General features: G+C 45.4%; 1 non-coding gene across 1 annotated transcript; it reads left to right on the top strand.

The window, feature by feature from the left end:
* Positions 1-12,300: 12,300 nt before the first annotated feature.
* Positions 12,301-12,406, top strand: LOC112300139 (U6 spliceosomal RNA). Its single transcript, XR_002974363.1, has one exon. It is a non-coding gene; the product is annotated as a U6 spliceosomal RNA (small nuclear RNA).
* Positions 12,407-19,014: the final 6,608 nt, after the last annotated feature.

Raw genomic sequence — 19,014 nt, 5'->3', positions numbered from 1 at the left:
ATGATACCTGCAGGGCTGGTGGGAGAATTTGAAGAGCTCAATCAGATGGAGGCCTAGTGTAGTCTCCAGCTCCCAGTAGGGACTCAATAAATGCTAGCTTCCCCAGTTCCTTCCCACTGTGCCTAGAACAGCCACCAGGGATTCCACAACAGAATGGAGCAAGGAGTCATCTCACAAACAGAAGTAGATGAGCCTAGTGTCAATTTCTTTAGGCCAAACACAGTTTATGAATGCATCTCACGTAATATTTAGGAGGATAAGGACTGGGATAGTGTGAAGTAAAAGGAGGAAAGATTTGAAAAAATCCTCTTTCTGGAGGGTCTAGGCAGAGGTTGGGAGGTAAACTATTGAGTGGAAGAGATTCTGCTAAAGCAGAGTAATTTGAGGTTTAGTCACTACTACTTCTGCCTTGAAATTCAACAAGAAAAGTATTAGAGGAAGCTAATGAGGAAATAAAATATAGTCAGTGGCCTGGTTATCTGTGCTCACAGAGGAGACTATTAGTAAATGTAATAGATTGGTAAGTGTATTCTAGCTTTCCTTGCTCCGCCAGAAATCCAGAACACAGGAAGGCCCCTGAAACTAAATGATGGCAATTCTTGTCACACAGCTCTCCTGGCAACTTTCTGCTTATGGGACTCTTCTTAGAGAGGCAGGTCACTCTAAGGTGGTATGTCCCAATCTCCAGTCACCTATGGACAACCTTCCTGATTTTTAACATATCCACTATTGACCCCAAGATGAATATACCTGCCAAAAAGGACTCTTCATGGTTAATTGGGCTCAAATTCATAACCAGAATCTAGCATTCATTGTTTGCAGAGGTCTCGCATGCACACTGCATACCAGAGAAAAGTCATAGGCTGAGCTGTCAGCCTGTGCATTGTGCTCCTACTGCCTGAGTCAACCCTTATAAGAGAGCTCCTAGGGTTATATTTCAACCAATAGGATTGAGACTTTCCCTGTCTGATCAGAGCTGTACAGCTATAGCCTCATTTGCATCTTCACCGACCAGTCAAAGTAACTCTATTCCTACCAATCAGGACGGTGCTTTTTGGACCAATCAAACTGCTCTCATCATTAAATGCATGAGGACAGACCACTCAGGGATCAAGGGCAGGTACTCTTCTCTATAAAAGCCAACCTGCCATTTGTCTCTGTAGATCACATTTTCAGTTTCCATTGAAGATCACATTTCCTTGGCTGGAGCCACAACATCAGGATGAGAATACAGAGCCTCCTCACTGAAGCTGTTTCACAGCCATGCTGCATCACAACTGAACTGTTTGCACCAAATAAAGTTTCTTTTCTCCTTCACTGTACCCCAGATTGGGAACTCCTGTTAGAGTTGAATTGGCAATGATGACCTTCAGTTCATATCACATACCACTTGAACTATTACTTCATTAATATTTTCCTTTAAATTTCTCACTCTTTCACTTAAAGAAAATGTATCACTCATGTAAATGGAAAACCATGACTTAAAGAAACCATAAAACAAATGCATTGCTATTAAAATAAAAATATTCACTTATGTTCCATCTAAAACCAGGAGATATACTCCCACCCCCAGAAGAACATGGGTCCACTTTGGGGAGCTGGCTCTAGACAAGATCATTGACTTGAGGGTGACTTGAAGCCTGTGCTGAGACAGCCCCAGTGGCAAAGCTCCTGCCCAAACAGGAAACCAGGCTGGGGCGGAAGGGATCTGATGAACAGCTGGCTTGGTACATGGTCTCTTTACACCTTGCTCTGGAATCTCCTTCCAGGTTAAGGAAAGTCAGATGGCACCCATTCCTACAAACAGGCAGGGAGCTCAGTCAGAAGGCAGACAAGTGAGTGAGCAGCCACAATGTCCTGGTTCTTGGTGGTTCAGATTTCATTCACTATTAGATCCAAAACCTGCATTTAGGATCTATTTAATATGTTGTTAATTGTATTTTTTTGCAATGATTTATTCCTTCCTCTCCTATATTAGTTTATACATTTCCTATTGACAAAGCCAGATGTCTTAGGAGTATGAAGAGAAGGATGTGGGCCTGGTTCCCAGGTAGGTAACAAACAACAGGCCTCAGGACACCTGGGGTTGTGTGGACAATGGAGTCAGTGAGAGAACTCCAAGAAGAATAAGAAACTGAAGAAATGTGTTCCTTCTCCACCTGGAAACCCTCCTACTATCATTCTTGCCTGCTAAGAACTGGGTGGAGGGCTTCCTTTCTGTTCTTACTTTTGTTTTTCATGAGGATCACCAGCTCTTTACACTCACTCAGAGATCGAGTAGCAAAGGAAATTTCTGGATGACAATTTTAGTGATCAATTCAGGCATTTTGTTAAGCTTTCATAGATCAATTTTCTATTCCTCATCTTACACTAATGGAGCATGGGCAGGTTCCTAAGAAAGCAGAAAACTGCTTGATTAACAAAAACAGACTTTTGGCATGCAGAGAGGCATATATTGATCTACTTTTTTTTTTTTTTTTACCAGAAAATGGGTTCAAAAAATTCTGCCATCTTTTGCCTTTTCCCTTCCTCTCCATTCCCACAGTCTTTTTCTCTCCAGGATAGCTAATTGACTGTCACAGTATGGTGTGACTATATGGCTCAGATGACAAAAAAAAAAAAAGAGAATCAAAAAAATCCTAGGGCTTAGGGAAGGCTAAGTCTACATGCATGGGCAGAGAGTGGAAAAGCGGCAGTACTGATGGGCTGCAGGTTTGCAGCCTTTAAAGTGTGTGGACAGTCCAGAGGAAACTGACTATCCAACAAAGACAAGTCCAGGTAATTCTAATCTATAAAACAATGGGCATTTCCAACTTCCAAGAAGGCCTGGAAAACAAGGCAAAGTGTGCACCCTCATTGGCAGGACACAAACTTAACTGTCCAGCACATGAAGAGGCTCAATTAATCATTAGGGAAATGCAACTCAAAACCACAAGGAGGTGCCACTTCACACCCACTAGAATGGTTGTAATAAACATGACAGACAATAACAAGTATTGGTGAATATGTAGAGAAATTGAAACCCTTGTGGTACATTGCTGGTGGGAATGTAAAATGGTGCAATCACTGTGGAAAACAGTATATCAGTTCCTCAAAAAAATATCCAAAAGAATTGAAAGCCAGAACTCGAACAGATATTTGCACACGATGTTCATAGTAACATTATTCATAACAGCCAAAAGGTGAAAGAAAACCAAATATCCATCAATGGATAAACAAAATGTGGTCTACACATACAAAGGAATATTATTCAGGCTTAACATGAAGGAAATTCTGATACATACTACAACATAGATGAACCTTGAGGTCATCATGCTAAATGAAACAAGCAAGGTACAAAAAGATAAATATTGTATGATTTCACTTACATAAGGTCCCTAGAATAGTCAGATTTATAGGGTCAGAAAGTATAATAGTGGTTTATAAGGGGTGGGGGGATGGGGAAATGGGGCATTACTGTTTAGTGGGTGCAGTTTCAGTTCTAGAAGATGAAATGTTCTGGAGATGGCTGCACAACACTGTGGCTGTACTTAGTATCAGTGAGCTGTATACTTACCAGTGATTACAATGGTAAATTGTATGTTATGTATATTTTATCACACACACATAGCTGACCAATGCTAAAGGCAAAGGAAGAGAAGGAACATAGAGTGAATGCGGGCCCCTAAGGCTCTCACTCCTGCTCATAACCCAGAGAGACATCTTGGGGTGAGGGGTAGATGAACCACTCTAGGTGCTCGTTGGAAAGGGGCTTGAAGCAAGGAAGAAAGTGAGGGCCCTCTGTGTGTCTTCTGGAAGTAGGCAGTATTGCACTAGACAGGGAAGGAGGAAGGAAAGGAGAAACAAGGAAACAGCAAGCCAGGGGTACTGCATGGGCAGGGGCAGTAAGGAGATACTGTGGGTGCTCCTTGCAGATGAGTACTTCTCCCCAGTGAGAAATTCCAAGGCTTCCAGAGGGCCTCCTCAATTTGAGCAAACCCCAACAAGGAAGGAAACCATCCAATGCCATCAGTTTATTCCATGAATGGCTATTTAAGTGCAGGCTCTGTGCTGAAGACTGATGGTGTCAAGAAGGAATCGGAGATGAAACAAGCTTTCAGAGAACTCACAGACTAGTAAGGGAAATGGTCCAATGCACCACTGAATATAACCCAAGGGAGAAGGCACCAGAGGCCCTCAAACAAATCCAAGTAAGCACTGTGGAACAGATAGGAAAGAGGGAGAAATTTTGTCTAGCTGGAAGAGGCTGAGAGGACCTCGGGGAGGAGGGAGCCTTTAAGTTGGGCAATGAGAAATGGGCAGAGAGGGACCTGTGCTTTTTTTCTGTTGCTTTGTTCTTCTTGAGAAATAAGCTCCTCTTCTTATGCTCATAATTTACAATATCCCATACTGACTTCCTCAACCTATTTCTTATAGCAAAGCTTTATGTTAGCTTTATGTCTAAAATCTTAGTGAGAACAAATTAGTTTACATAGCCTGTCGATGCAGGTAAGACTGGGACATGTGACTGAAGTGTGACCACAAAGACATCAATTACTATATCAAATATGATCATGCAAATATATTTAGACAGAGTAGAAAATTGTCAACCTGAAAATGAAATTTTACACCACACCTGTGTCTGCGAGATGCTAAATACATAATGCAAAATGAAAGCATTTTATCCACTATGTAATTTTTCATCATGGCACCAGGTACACAAGTATTTGGAAGTATATATATTCAGTTTGGGGGCAAAATACATGGCACTGGAATGTTGAGCATTATAAAAGATTAATTGTTGAAGTCTTTGAATATCAAGCTCAGGAGTTTGGATTCAACTCAAATGCCACCTTCAAAATGAGCAATGGATGATGTATTATAAAATTGTACACCTGAAACCTACATAATTTCATTAACCAATGTCACCCCACTATATTCAATAAAAAAGAAAAGACAAGTAAACAAATAAGCATTAACTCCTCTCCCCATCACAGCTGCCTAATGTCAGAACACACCAGAAATCAGTAGGGTGTGGCTGATATCCATTCCACAGACATGGCTGCTCGGCTCAGTGTGAAGATGATAAACAGAGTTGTTCAAGCCAGGCTGCAGGGATAGGGAGAGCTCACAAACTACAGGAAAGACCCACCATGTCACAGGTGGGAGCAGAGCTGTGGCACACATGCTCAGCAGGCTCTTAGGAAGCCTGTGAGGCATGTGCCACTGCTGGACATTTGTAGTGGCAGGAGCCCCTAGGGGCATAAGGGCACAAGGGTTTCTCCTTGTGGCAGCCTCCCTGATGCTGACTCAAACTCCAGCTGAAACTGAAGGGGGAAAAGGCCAACTCTCCTCCAGTTTTTAAACCTCTCCATTCGCAGGCTCACTAACTCCTCTGCTTTTTTTTTTTCCAGTCCCACTGTACCAGCAGGCAAAATACCATGACAACCTGCCCTGCACAGGAAGCTGGGAATACTGAGTACTGTTGGCTGTGTTGGGTCAGACTGGGCACTGGGACTGGCAGATGCTGCAACTCCTTAGCATCGCCTTCATGCCTGCCCCCATGGGCTTCCTCTTCCTCTGGAAGCTGTCCTTTGCCTCCTGCCTAGGCCAGCTGGGCAGCTGACAGGCACCTGGCATATACCCCTGACTGAAAAAACTAGTGGCTGCAGATACTGGCCAAAGGATTCCAGGTGGAAAAAAATATGCTGATGGATTAAGCAGAGTCTGGGGAAATCCAAGAAATGGATAATCCAGACCCACCACTTGGAATGCAAAAGCCTGTGCTCAGGCAGCCAACTCTGCCCCTGTGGACCTGCCTGGCCCTCCCCATTGCCTGGGGCCTCCTGCTGTGAAGAGGTCAGAGGTCATATAGCAGGCCATGAGGAAGTGCTCTGCCCCATCCCCACCCCCCCAGGCCTACCATGTGGCATCCTAGGGAAAAGATCCATCCCTGCCCCCACCACCACTCCCCAAGTGTGTGGAAGGGGGAGGAGGGAATTTGAGTTTCTCGTGAGCCTGTGTGTTCAAGCTGTGAGATCTTGGCCTTCCCGCCACAGAGCTGAATGACTCTTGCTTTCCTAAAGCTGTGGGGGCAGCAGAAGGGGTAGAGAGTAAGCCATGTCAAAAGACAAGTTGGGGATTTGATGTGAAATGTGACAGTGACTGAGCAGACTGCAAGGAGCAGCCACCTTTGGGTTGGGGTGGGGAGCTCAGTTACTGCCTAAGGTAGTGGTCTGGAGTTTTTCAGCCCCATCTGTGAGCCAGGTGAGTCTGGGACAAAGCGACTCACCCTCCACCCCAACACCTCTGGCTAGGGCAGCTCAGAGGTATTAACCAGCTGGGTGGTGCTCAAACTGCCAGTTCCCATCATGGCCCAGATCTCCAACCTTTCTGTGTCTTTCCCACCCTTCACCACTTAACACACTGCTATTCATACTTCCTAACTCTTGTCAGACCTCCTCTCCTTCAGGAAGCATACCTCTAAGCCCTTCTCAGGCAATCCCAGCCCAAGGGCCTCTCTCTCCGCACCCTGTACTACCTCTGTCACAGGGGGCTCTGACAGAGCACTGCTAACATTTTATTTGGTCAAGTAAAGGCATTTTTTTAAAAAACATGCCATTTACTATAACCAAGATTTTATAAACAACAGGATGTTTTAACATCAAAAAGTTGGAATGACAATTTCAGAATTTTAGAAACTGAATACATTTGGCTTTATGAAAAAACTATATCATCATTTTTCTCATGTATAACTCAGAAAAGTGAAACTTTGTGAAGAAGGAGCACTCATTTGCATTTGGGAACTATGGTCCTAAAGAACAGTTAGACAAATAAAAGCTTGTGTTGGAGTACATGGGAGAACTTCCCCCACATTTGGACTGCATGCTGAAGTTTTCCAAGCCACCTGTACATGTTCACAACACCCTGCCATGGGTTATTCCCATTTTAGACATTAGGAAACTGAGGCTCAGAAGAAATGAAATTGCTTGCCCAAAGCTACACATAGTGAAGACCCCAAATCCTGGTTCTCCTAGACCATGCTGCCTCAACACAATGGTGTCTTCAATTCACTCAAGAAAAGAAAAAAAAAAAAAGAAGAAGCATTTATTGAGGGGGGGCCAAGATGGAGGTGTAGACAGAAATGCTTTGCTTCCTCACAAAACCAAAAGAAGAAAACAACCAATTTAAAAACAAAGAACAACCAGATCTGCCAGAAAAACATTTGCATAGAAGTCCAACCACCACGGAGTTGAAGAAACATTCAAACAAAAGGTAGGAGGGGCAGAGATGGGCAGCAGGGCAGAGAGGATGCAACAAGGCAGTGGCTGAAGGACTGCACAAGGAATCCCACATTCACACACAGATAAGCCTGGAGAAAGCAGGGGAGTGGGACCCGGAAAACCCTGGGTTTCAGCTCAGGAAACTAAAGACTCAAAACCACAGGCTGTGGAAAAGATCTGTGGGGATTGTGGCGGCAATAAGAAACTCCCAGCTTCCCAGGACAGTACATTGGAGAGACCTACAGGGTCCTAAAATGCACACAAACCCACCCACCTAGGTGATTTCCACCTTTTTTAGGTGCAAATCAGTACCTAAAGGGCAAAAACCGCTATGGGAAGAGAGGGAAGTGGCAGAAAGTGGGATGAGAGCACAGTAAGTGGCATTGTTCCTTCTCTGACCCCTCCCTCAAAGACAGTGCCACTAGGCAGCAAAGAGGGTTGCCCTGCCATGGTGAATACCTAAGGCTCTGCCCCTTATACGTAACAGGTGCGCCGAGAGAAAGAAATATGGCCCAAATGAAAGAACAGATCAAAAGACTTCCAGCCCAGATGGAGGTGTAGGTAGACACACAGTGCCTCATCGCACAACCAAAAGAAGGACAACAACAATTTAAAAACAAAAAACAATCAGAAATGACAGAAAATCGAACTGTATGGAAGTCCGACAACCAAGGAGATAAAGAAGAAACATTCATCCAGATCGGTAGGAGGGGCAGAGACGGGCGGCCGGGTGGAGAGGACTCTCGGAAAGGCGGCGGCTGGCGGACCCAGCGAGGTGGCGGATTGGGGAACGGGGCAACCAGGCTGCAGCTGGCAGACCCCACAAGGTGGTGGCTGGCAGACACTGCAGCCCCACATTCACACATAAATAAACCAGGAGAAACGGCAGGGGAGCAAAACAGACCACAAAACCCAGGGCTCCAGCAAGGGGAAATAAAGCCTCAAACCTCTGATTGAAAACACCTGTGGGGATTGAGGCGCCAGCAGGAGAAACTTCCAGCCTCACAGGAGAGTTCATTGGAGAGACCCACAGGGGCCTAGAATGTACACAAACCCACCCACTCGGGAATCAGCACCAGAAGGGCCCAATTTGATTGTGGGTAGCTGGGGAAGTGACTGAAATCCAGCAGAGTGGAGCAGGCGCCATGGCTCCTTCTCGGCCCCTCCCCCACATATAGCGTCACAGTGCAGCGAGCAGTCTTACTCAGTCCTGGTGAACACCTAAGGCTCCATCCCTTTACCTAAGAGGCGCACTAAGACAAAAAAAAACAAACAAACAAACAAAAAAAGGCCCAAATGAAAGAACAGATCAAAGCTCCAGAAAAAATACAACTGAACAACGAAGAGAGATCCAACCTATCAGATGCACAGTTCAAAACACTGGTAATCAGGAAGCTCACAGAATTGGTTGAATTTGGTCACAAATTAGATGAAAAAATGAAGGCTATGCTAAGAGAAACAAAGGAAAATGTACAGGGAACCAGTAGTGAGGCGAAGGAAACTGGGACTCAAATCAACAGTGGGGACCAGAAGGAAGAAAGAAGCATCCAACCAGAAAAGAATGAAGACACAAGAACTCGGAAAAATGAGGAGAGGCTTAGGAACCTCCAGGACATCTTGAAACGTTCCAACATCTGAATTATAGGGGTGCCAGAAGGAGAAGAGGAAGAACAAAAAATTGAAAACTTATTGGAACAAATAATCAAGAAGAACTTCCCCAATCTGGCAAAGGAAATAGACTTCCAGGAAGTCCAGGAAGCTCAGAGAATCCCAAAGAAGCTGGACCCAAGGAGGAACACACTAAGGCACATCATCATTACATTACCCAAGATTACACAGAAGGAGAGAATCTTACAAGCAGCAAGAGAAAAGAACACAGTTACCTACAAAGGGGTTCCCATAAGACTGCCAGCTGATTTCTCCAAAGAGACCTTATAGGCAAGGAGGGGCTGGCAAGAAGTATTCCAAGTCATGAAAGCCAAGGACCTACATCCAAGATTGCTCTATCCAGCAAAGCTATCATTTAGAATGGAAGGGAAGATAAAGTGCTTCTCAGATAAGGTCAAGTTCAAGGAGTTCATCATCACCAAGCCCTTATTATATGAAATGTTAAAGGGAGTTGCCTAAGAAAAAGAAGATCAAAAATATGAGCAGTAAGAATGACAGCAAACTCACAGTTATTAACAACCACACCTAAAACAAAAACAAAAGCAAACTAAGCACACAACTAGAACAGGAACCGAACAACAGAAATGGAGCTCACATGGAGGGTTATCAATAGGGGATTGGGAGGGGGAGAGAGGGGAGAAAGGTACAGAGAATAAATAGCATAAATGATGGGTGGAAAATAGACAGGGGGAGGGTAAGAATAGTGTAGGAAATGTAGAAGTCAAAGTACTTACAAGTATGACCCATGGACATGAACTATAGGGGGCGAATGTGGGAGGGAGAGCGTGGGCAGGATGGAGTGGAGTGGGGGGGAAATGGGACAACTGTAATAGCATAATCAATAAATATATCAAAAAAAAAAGAAAGAACAGATCAAAACTCCAGAAGAAGAATTAAGTGGCCAACTGAGATAGCCGACATATCTGATGCAGAGTTCAAAACACTGGTCATCAGGATGCTCACAGAATTGACTGAGCTCGGTCGCAAAATGAAGGAAGAAATGAAGGCTACACAAAGTGAAATAAAGGAAAATATACAGGGAACCAACAGTGAAGGGAAGGAAACCAGGACTCAGATCAACAATTTGGAACACAAAGAAAAAATAAGCATCCAATTGGAATAGAATGAAGAAACAAGAATGCAAAAAAATGAGGAGAGGCTTCGGAACCTCTGGGACAACTTTAAACGTTCCAATATCCAAATCATATGAGTGCCAGAAGGAGAGGAGGAAGAACAAAAGATTAAAGACTTATTTGAACAAATAATGAAGGAAAACTTCCCCAATCTGGCAAAGGAAGTAGACTTCCAGGAAGTCCAGGAACTCCAGAGAGTCCCAAAGAAATTTGGCCCAAGGAGGAGCACACCAAGGCACAACATAATTAAGTTACGCAACATTAAAGATAAGGAGAGAATCTTAAAAGCAGCAAGAGGAAAGGAGAGAGTTACCTAGAAAGGAATTCCCATAAGGCTGTCAGCTAATTTCTCAAAAGAAACCTTGCAGACAAGAAGGGGCTGGAAAGAAGTATTTGAAGTCATGAAAGGCAAGGACCTACATCCAAAATTACTCAATCCAGTAAGGTTATCATTTAGAATGGAAGGGCAGATAAAATGCTTCCCAGATAAGGTCAAGTTAAAGGAGTTCACCACCACCAAGCCCTTATTATATAAAATGTTAAAAGGACTTATCTAAGAAATAGAAGATCAAAAACTATAAACAGTAAAATGACGACAAACCCACAACTATCAAGAACTGAACCTAAAACACAAAAACAAAAACTAAGCAAACAATTAGAACAGTAACAGAATCACACAAATGGAGATCACATGGAGGGTTATCAGTGGGGAGGGAGAGGGGACAATGGTGGGGGAAGGTACAGGGAATAAGAAGCAAAATAGGCAGGCACAAAATAGTCAGGGGTAGGTCAAGAGTAGAATAGGAAATGGAGAAGCCAAAGAACTTATATGTACAACCCATGGACATGAACTTTGGGGAGTGGGAATGCTGTAGGGTGAGGGAGGAGGTGGATAAAGGGGGGGGGGGAAATTGGGACAACTGTAATAGCATAATCAATAAAATATACTTTAAAGAAAAGAAGCATTTATTGCCCTGGCTAATGTGGCTCAGTGGATTGAGTGCTGGCCTGTAAACCAAAGGGTTGCAGGTTTGATTCCCAGTCAGGGCACATGCCTGGGTTGTGAGCCAGATCCCCACTAGGGGGTGTGTAAGCGGCAACCACACAATGATGTTTCTCTTCCTCTGTTTCTCCCTCCCTTCTCCTCTCTCTAAAAATAAATAAACAAAGTCTTTTAAAAAGAAGCATTTATTGAATGCAGACCCTGTGTTCTGTCAGATGCAAAGTTAAATATCCTCACCGAACAGCAAGAATACTACAGATAACTTGAATAACATCATCCCCCAACGTTCTTGTGACAAAGAATGATAGAATTTATGAGGGTTCCTAGCATGAGGCCAGGCATCCAGTAGGCATTCAATAAATATTAGTTAACTAATTTCCTTCCTTTCCTCCTTCAAAGCACCAGTGAGTGATGTGGAAAACAACCCTGCTTCCCACAAGTGCCCATGCCTCCCAGCGTCAATGCAGTCTGCTGCAGAGCACACGAAAACTGCTGGGGTCTTCTTGAATTGTGTCCCTTAACATTTGATGTGGTTCATCCCCATTCTTTTGGACCATCACTGGGAGCTAAGGGTAAGTGCATCTGAGAGACCAGGTTAGGAAAGGAGGAGCTAAGGACCAGCTTGAGTGAGGAGAGGGAAAGGTCTGGTGGGCCACCTGAGGGGCAGGAATTCTTTACTCCTGGTTGCGTGACAAGGTGCAGCATGGGGCAGGAGAGAGCAAATGAAGGACCCATTATTTGATTTTGCCAGAATGGAAGGGAGGGATGGGATGGAACAGGAAACAAGGGAAGTAAAGGAGGTTGGGTGTCCAGGTGAAGGGTCTGAGGCAGAGGATGGAGGTTTGCTGAGTCCTCGAATCTCCTGTTAAGACCAGCTATCATAGGGGAAGATCCTTGGCAACTTCTCCACTGACAATGCAAATGGAGGGAAAAAAGGTGATGATGAGTAAGAATCTGTGCTGGGCCCTTTACCATGAACAGTTTTCATGCATATCATAATTCTCAAGCAGGAAGTTGTATTATCCCCATTTTACAGATGAAGAAACTGAGGCTCTGAGAGACCAGGAAGCTTGCCCAAGTTCATACAGCTAATAAGTGACAGAAGTGAATGCTGTAAAATCCACACTTTTCTACATAAATTCTCTATTCCAAGCAGATTATTTTACTTACCCAGTTCCCCAGTTAACAGAAAAGCTGTAAGTGACTTTTGAGGAAGACTTGAGAAACAGATAGGGCTCGCTTTGGCAGGACATATACTAAAATTCAAACACTGCAGAGAGGATTAGGGTAGAACCCTGAACAAGGATGACACACAAATTTGTGAAATGTTCCATATTTCAAACATGGAAAAAAAGAGAAGAAACAGAGATAAGTTGTGAAGATTATTTGAATAGTCCAGATGTAAAACAATATGCCTCCAAGCAAGGCAGTGGTAATAGAGCTGGAAAGAACAAGACATGTGATGTGGAGCCAGATGACTGCTCCTTTTCAGTCTCCTCTGCATGCTCTTTTTCTACCTAACTCTTAGCATTCACCGAGGCTTGGTCCTAGGCCTTGTACTCCATACATCTTCCCTAGAAGATCCAGTCACAACCATGGCTAAGACCCCCAAATGTGATCAAGCCACTAGTGTTCTGGTGAACCATCTGGGATGGGGTGGGGAGAGGACACCACTTTCTAGCATTTGCCAACTTCCTTACTTACTAAAAACACTTTCATCATAAGCAATTTGAAGTAACCTATGGTTTGATAACCAGCTTGCAAACCCACCTCACACGTGCTCCTCTCACTCCCCCAGCCACACTGGCATTCTTCCCATCCCTTGAATATACCACATGCTCCCTCCTGCCATGGGGTCTTTGCACATACTATTTCTTCTGAAATGCTGTTCCTCAATATTTAAACAATAGGCTTTCAGGGGCCAACTAGATCCAGAACACCAATGAATTTGCCTAGCCTTCTCCTGTAAACCCTGGGTCCGTTTATCTGAATAGCCTGTTGCATATGTGACCCCTACTCTTGGATGTTTCAATGGTTCCTCCAAATTGACATGACCCAAACTGAATGCATGATCTTTCCCCACAAAACTCAGTCCTCTTCTGGGTTCTTCAGAATATAACCACCATCTATCTACCTGGATGTAGGAGGCAGAAAACCCTACGAGCCTTTCTTGAAGGATCATTCTCTGTTCTCTCCTCACATTCAATTAGTTACCAAATTCTGTTGATTTTCCTTCCACGATAGCTCTTGAATCCTTCCATAGCCCTAAAGATACCACCTAAGTCCAAGCCACCACCCCAGAGCTCTCCACTGACTGGCCCCTTGACTGGTCTCCTGGCTTTTACTCTGGCCTCCTCCAAACCAATCTCACACTGAAGCCAGAGTGACCAGAGGGATCAGTTCAAAATGCAGATGTGAACATGTTATTCTGTTCTTGAAAATGTTCAAGAGCAAAACTGAAAGTGGCCTACAGACCCACCTCACACGTGCTCCTCTCACTCCCCCAGCCACAATGGCATTCTTTCCATCCCTTGATTACACCATGTTCCCTCCTGCCATGGGGTCTTTGCACATACTATTTCTTCTGAAATGTTGTTCCTTCCCTTTTTTGCCTAACTAATTCCTAACTATCCTTCATATTTCGTCTCAATTATCACTTACTAAGAGAAGCTTCCTCTGACCTCCCTAACTAGTTCAAACTCCCCTCCAACCATGACAGGCTCCCCCAGCATGTATACATTTGTCTGTGTGATTATGTTGCTAATATCTGCCTCTACCACTGGACTGTAAATATGACAATGACAGAGATTGGGTTTGGTTTTGTGGACCACTCTAGCTCTAGTTCTTAGCATATATTATATACCTTCAGTAATTACATATTGAATGCATGAATAAATGAGCAAATGAATGAGTGACTCCATAGATGAAGCATCATAGAACTCTAGAGTGTGACTACCTGACTTTGAATTCCAGCTCAGCCACTTACTAGCTATGTGGCCTTGGTGCTTTACAGTCATACCTTGGTACTCATAGGCTTCGGAACTCGTCAAACCCTGTACTTGTTGCATTTTGATGAGAAAAAAAAATGTTTCAGGAGAACCAAGATGGCAGCGTAGGTAGACACACTGCGCCTCCTCGTACAACCAGAACTGACAGAAAATCCAACGGCAAGTAAGTCCAACATGAAGTAGATAAAAAATAAACATTCATCCAGACCAGTAGGAGGGGCAGGAGACGGGCAGCCAGGGTGGAGAGGACTTGCATTGCTGTGGCGGGACCTCAGCAGGCAGTCCGACCACTAGCAGACCCTGCGGCCCCACATTCGCGCACGGATAAACTGAGAGGGCTGGACTCAGAGTGGCGGAGAACGGGGCAAGCAGAGCGGCGGGTAGCACCCCGCGGCCCCACATTCGAGCATAGATAAACCAGGATGAACGGCAAGACCCAGGGCTCCAGCACGGGGAAATAGAGCCTCAAACCTCTGATTGAAAACACCCGTGGGGGTAGGGGCAGCATCAGGAGAAACTCCCAGCCTCACAGGAGAGGTCGTTGGAGAGACCCACAGGGCTCTAGGGCGTGCAAAGGCCCACCCACTCGGGAACCGGCAACAGAGGGGCCCAGTGTGATTGTGGGTAGCGAAAGGAGTGACTGAAATCTGGGAGTGGAGTGGAGCGGGCGCCATTACTCCCTCTCAGCCCCTCCCCCACGTGCAGCGACACAGCACAGTGACCAGCATTACCCCACCCCAGGGAACACCTAAAGCTCTGCCCCTTTAAGCAACAAAAGCACCAAGACAAAAAAAAATGGCCCAAATGACAGAACACTTCAAAGCTCTAGAAATGATTCAACTAAGCAGTGAACAGATAGCCAACCTATCAGATGCACAGTTCAAAACACAGGTAATCAATAAGCTCACAGAATTGGTTGAATTTGGTCACAAATTAGATGAAAAAATGAAGGCTATGCTAAGAGAAACAAAGGAAAATGTACAGGGAACCAGTAGTGAGGCGAAGGAAACTGGGACTCAAATCAACAGTGGGGACCAGAAGGAAGAAAGAAGCATCCAACCAGAAAAGAATGAAGACACAAGAACTCGGAAAAATGAGGAGAGGCTTAGGAACCTCCAGGACATCTTGAAACGTTCCAACATCTGAATTATAGGGGTGCCAGAAGGAGAAGAGGAAGAACAAAAAATTGAAAACTTATTGGAACAAATAATCAAGAAGAACTTCCCCAATCTGGCAAAGGAAATAGACTTCCAGGAAGTCCAGGAAGCTCAGAGAATCCCAAAGAAGCTGGACCCAAGGAGGAACACACTAAGGCACATCATCATTACATTACCCAAGATTACACAGAAGGAGAGAATCTTACAAGCAGCAAGAGAAAAGAACACAGTTACCTACAAAGGGGTTCCCATAAGACTGCCAGCTGATTTCTCCAAAGAGACCTTATAGGCAAGGAGGGGCTGGCAAGAAGTATTCCAAGTCATGAAAGCCAAGGACCTACATCCAAGATTGCTCTATCCAGCAAAGCTATCATTTAGAATGGAAGGGAAGATAAAGTGCTTCTCAGATAAGGTCAAGTTCAAGGAGTTCATCATCACCAAGCCCTTATTATATGAAATGTTAAAGGGAGTTGCCTAAGAAAAAGAAGATCAAAAATATGAGCAGTAAGAATGACAGCAAACTCACAGTTATTAACAACCACACCTAAAACAAAAACAAAAGCAAACTAAGCACACAACTAGAACAGGAACAGAACCGCAGAAATGGAGCTCACATGGAGGGTTATCAACAGGGGAGTGAGAGGGGGAGGGGGTGGAAAGGTACAGAGAATAAATAGCATAAATGATAGGTGGAAAATAGACAGGGGGAGGGTAAGAATAGTGTAGGAAATGTAGAAGCCAAAGAACTTATAAGTATGACCCATGGACATGAACTATAGGGGGGAATGTGGGAGTGAGGGGGTGGGCAGGATGGAGTGGAGTGAAGGGGGGGAATGGGACAACTGTAATAGCATAATCAATAAATATATTTAAAAAAAAGAAAAAAGAAAAAAATGTTTCAGCACTCGGCACTTGCTTGTTACTCATCACACTTACTAGAACTTGAACAAGTCACAAAGCTGCCATGCAAAAGAAAACACTTCATTTTTCGCTACTCATCTGTTTTGGCACTCGTCATGAGTTCCGAATTAATTAACTATGAGTAGCAAGGTACCACTGTACTTTCACTTCTGGAAAACTGAGATAATAAAAGCAGTTGTGATAGGAGAACTTCCGGGAAGATGGCGGCGAGATAGGTGGGAGCGGAGTCCACTTCCCCTCAATGCCAGTGAAACACCTAGCTGATCTGAGGAGCAGAGCGAACAGCCAACAGTATTCCAGCATATATGAAGATCAGAGACCAAAGATAGAGGACATTGAAAGATCTGACGGTAAGAAGAGTGCTTACGGACAATAAGGTCCCCGGGACCTGCGCGGGGACCAGGGCAGCTGAAGCCCCGGCCGGGGTGCAGGGTCTGCTACAGGATTCTTGGGAGAGAGCCAGGCTGAGCTGTGTGAGCAGCCAGGTACTTGTTTGGACCAGGGTGTCTGGAATAGGAAGAATTTCTCAAAAAGAAAAAGAAAACAGAGGCACCCAGAGGCTAAATAGAGAACTCTGGGCAGCAGCCTCGGCTTCTGGCGCCCCACCCCCGTCAGCCCCAGGAATGTGAACACGGTATAAGCAGCTCCGGCGCTCACCTGAAGCCCGGTTGCACGCACCCAAATTAGTGGACTGGGGGCCCACACCTGAAACCTCAGTGGGTGTGCACCGGGAGCAGAGGCTAGCTGCCCCACCCACAGGCCCAAAACGGCGGACCCTAGGGCCACGCGACTCAGGCCCAAAGCGGCTGGATCGGCCGGCCGCGCTCGACTCAGGCCCAAAGCAGCACATTGACTGATCAACAGCCTGGCTGCCTGCGAGGGACCACACCTACAACTCCTACCTAGCCCCTGCGCACAGAGCCCTGCAGGGCCTACTGGCTCTCTAGGACTAAGGCAGAACACCCAGCAGAGGGGAGTTGCAGGGCTAGGGGAGACTGCATTCCCCGGAAAGACTCGACCCAGTAGGGGGCTGAACCACCCCATAGCAGGACCAAGAGCCCCTAGCATCTAAGACAGCAAAGAGCAAGAAGGTGGAGTGTGAGTTGCCCCTAATTGGTGCAACTCAAGGACAGCACAACTGGTGAACTAAAGGCCTAGTGGGGAGCAGAAGGACCCTGAGGAACTGGACTGGAGGCTGAACAACAGCGAAGAGTGTGGCTCAGGAAGGGAGAAAAGTGAAACCAATCCTTTCAACCCCCCCCCTCCCATTCCACAGACAGGAAAAAGTGCAGAACTGATATGGAGAACCAAGATGGCGGCGTAGGTAGACACACTACGCCTCCTCGCACAACCAGAACTGACAGAAAATCCAAGGGCAAGGAAGTCCGACACCAAGAAAATAAAAAATAAACATTCATCCAGACCGGTAGGAGGGGCAGAGACGGGCACCGGCGCGGAGAGGACTCGCGTGGCCATGGCGGGACCGAGACTGGCAGAGTGTGAGACGAACGGGGCAGGCAGTCCGACCACTAGCAGACCCAGCAGCCCCACATTCGCGCACAGATAAACTGAGAGGGCCGGACACAGAGTAGCGGAGAATGGGGCAGGCAGAGCAGTGGGTAACACCCCGCGGCCCCACATTCGCGCAAGGATAAACCAGACAAACAGCGGGAAGTGAAGCAGACCACGTAACCCAGGGCTCCAGCACAAAGAACTAAAGCCTCAAACCTCTGAGTGAAAACACCCGTGGGTGTTGGGCGGCAGCAGGAGAAACTCCCAGCCTCACAGGAGAGGTCGTTGGAGAGACTCATAGGGGCCTAGAGTGGGCACAAGCCCACCCACTCGGGAACCAGCACCAGAGGGGCCCAGTTTGATTGTGGGTGGCAGAGTGAAAGATTGAAATCCGATCAGAGGAGAGTGAAGAGGGCGCCATTGCTCCCTCTCAGCCCCTCCCCCATGTACAGCGTCCCACCGCAGCGAACAGCATTACCCCGCCCCCGTGAACACATAAGGCTCCGCCCCTTAAAGTAACAGACGCACCAAGACAAAAAAAAAAAAGGCCCAATTGACAGAACACTTCAAAGCTCCAGAAATAATACAACTAAGCGAGGAAGAGATAGCCAACCTATCAGATGCACAGTTCAAAACACTGGTTATCCAGATGCTCACAGAATTGGTTGAATCTGTTCGAAAACCAGATGAAAAAATGAAGCCTATGCCAAGAGAAACAAAGGAAGATGTACAGGGAACCAATAGTGATGCGAAGGAAACTGGGACTCAAATCAACGCTGTGGACCAGAAGGAAGAAAGAAACATCCAACCAGAAAAGAATGAAGACACAAGAATTCGGAAAAATGAGGAGAGGCTTAGGAACCTCCAGGACATCTTGAAATGTTCCAACATCCAAATTCTAGGGGTGCCAGAAGGAGAAGAGGAAGAACAAAAAATTGAAAACTTATTTAAACAAATAAGGAAGGAGAACTTTCCAAATCTGGCAAAGGAAATAGACTTCCAGGAAGTCCAGGAAGCTCAGAGAGTCCCAAAGAAGCTGGACCCAAGGAGGAACACACCAAGGCACATCATCATTACATTACCCAAGATTAAACGCAAGGACATACATCCAAGATTACTGTATCCAGCAAATCTATCATTTAGAATGGAAGGGAAGATAAAGTGCTTCTCAGATAAGGTCAAGTTAAAGAAGTTCATCATCACCAAGCACTTATTATATGAAATGTTAAAGGGATTTACCTAAGAAAAAGAAGATGAAAAATAGGAACAGTAAAAATGACAGCAAACTCACAGTTATTAACGACCACACCTAAAACAAAAACAAGAGAAAACTAGGCAAACAACTAGAAC

Source organism: Desmodus rotundus, chromosome X (genome assembly GCF_022682495.2).
Source record: "Desmodus rotundus isolate HL8 chromosome X, HLdesRot8A.1, whole genome shotgun sequence".
In the NCBI taxonomy this organism is placed as follows: Eukaryota; Metazoa; Chordata; class Mammalia; order Chiroptera; family Phyllostomidae; genus Desmodus; species Desmodus rotundus.
This window is presented reverse-complemented; position numbering and strand designations above follow the sequence as displayed.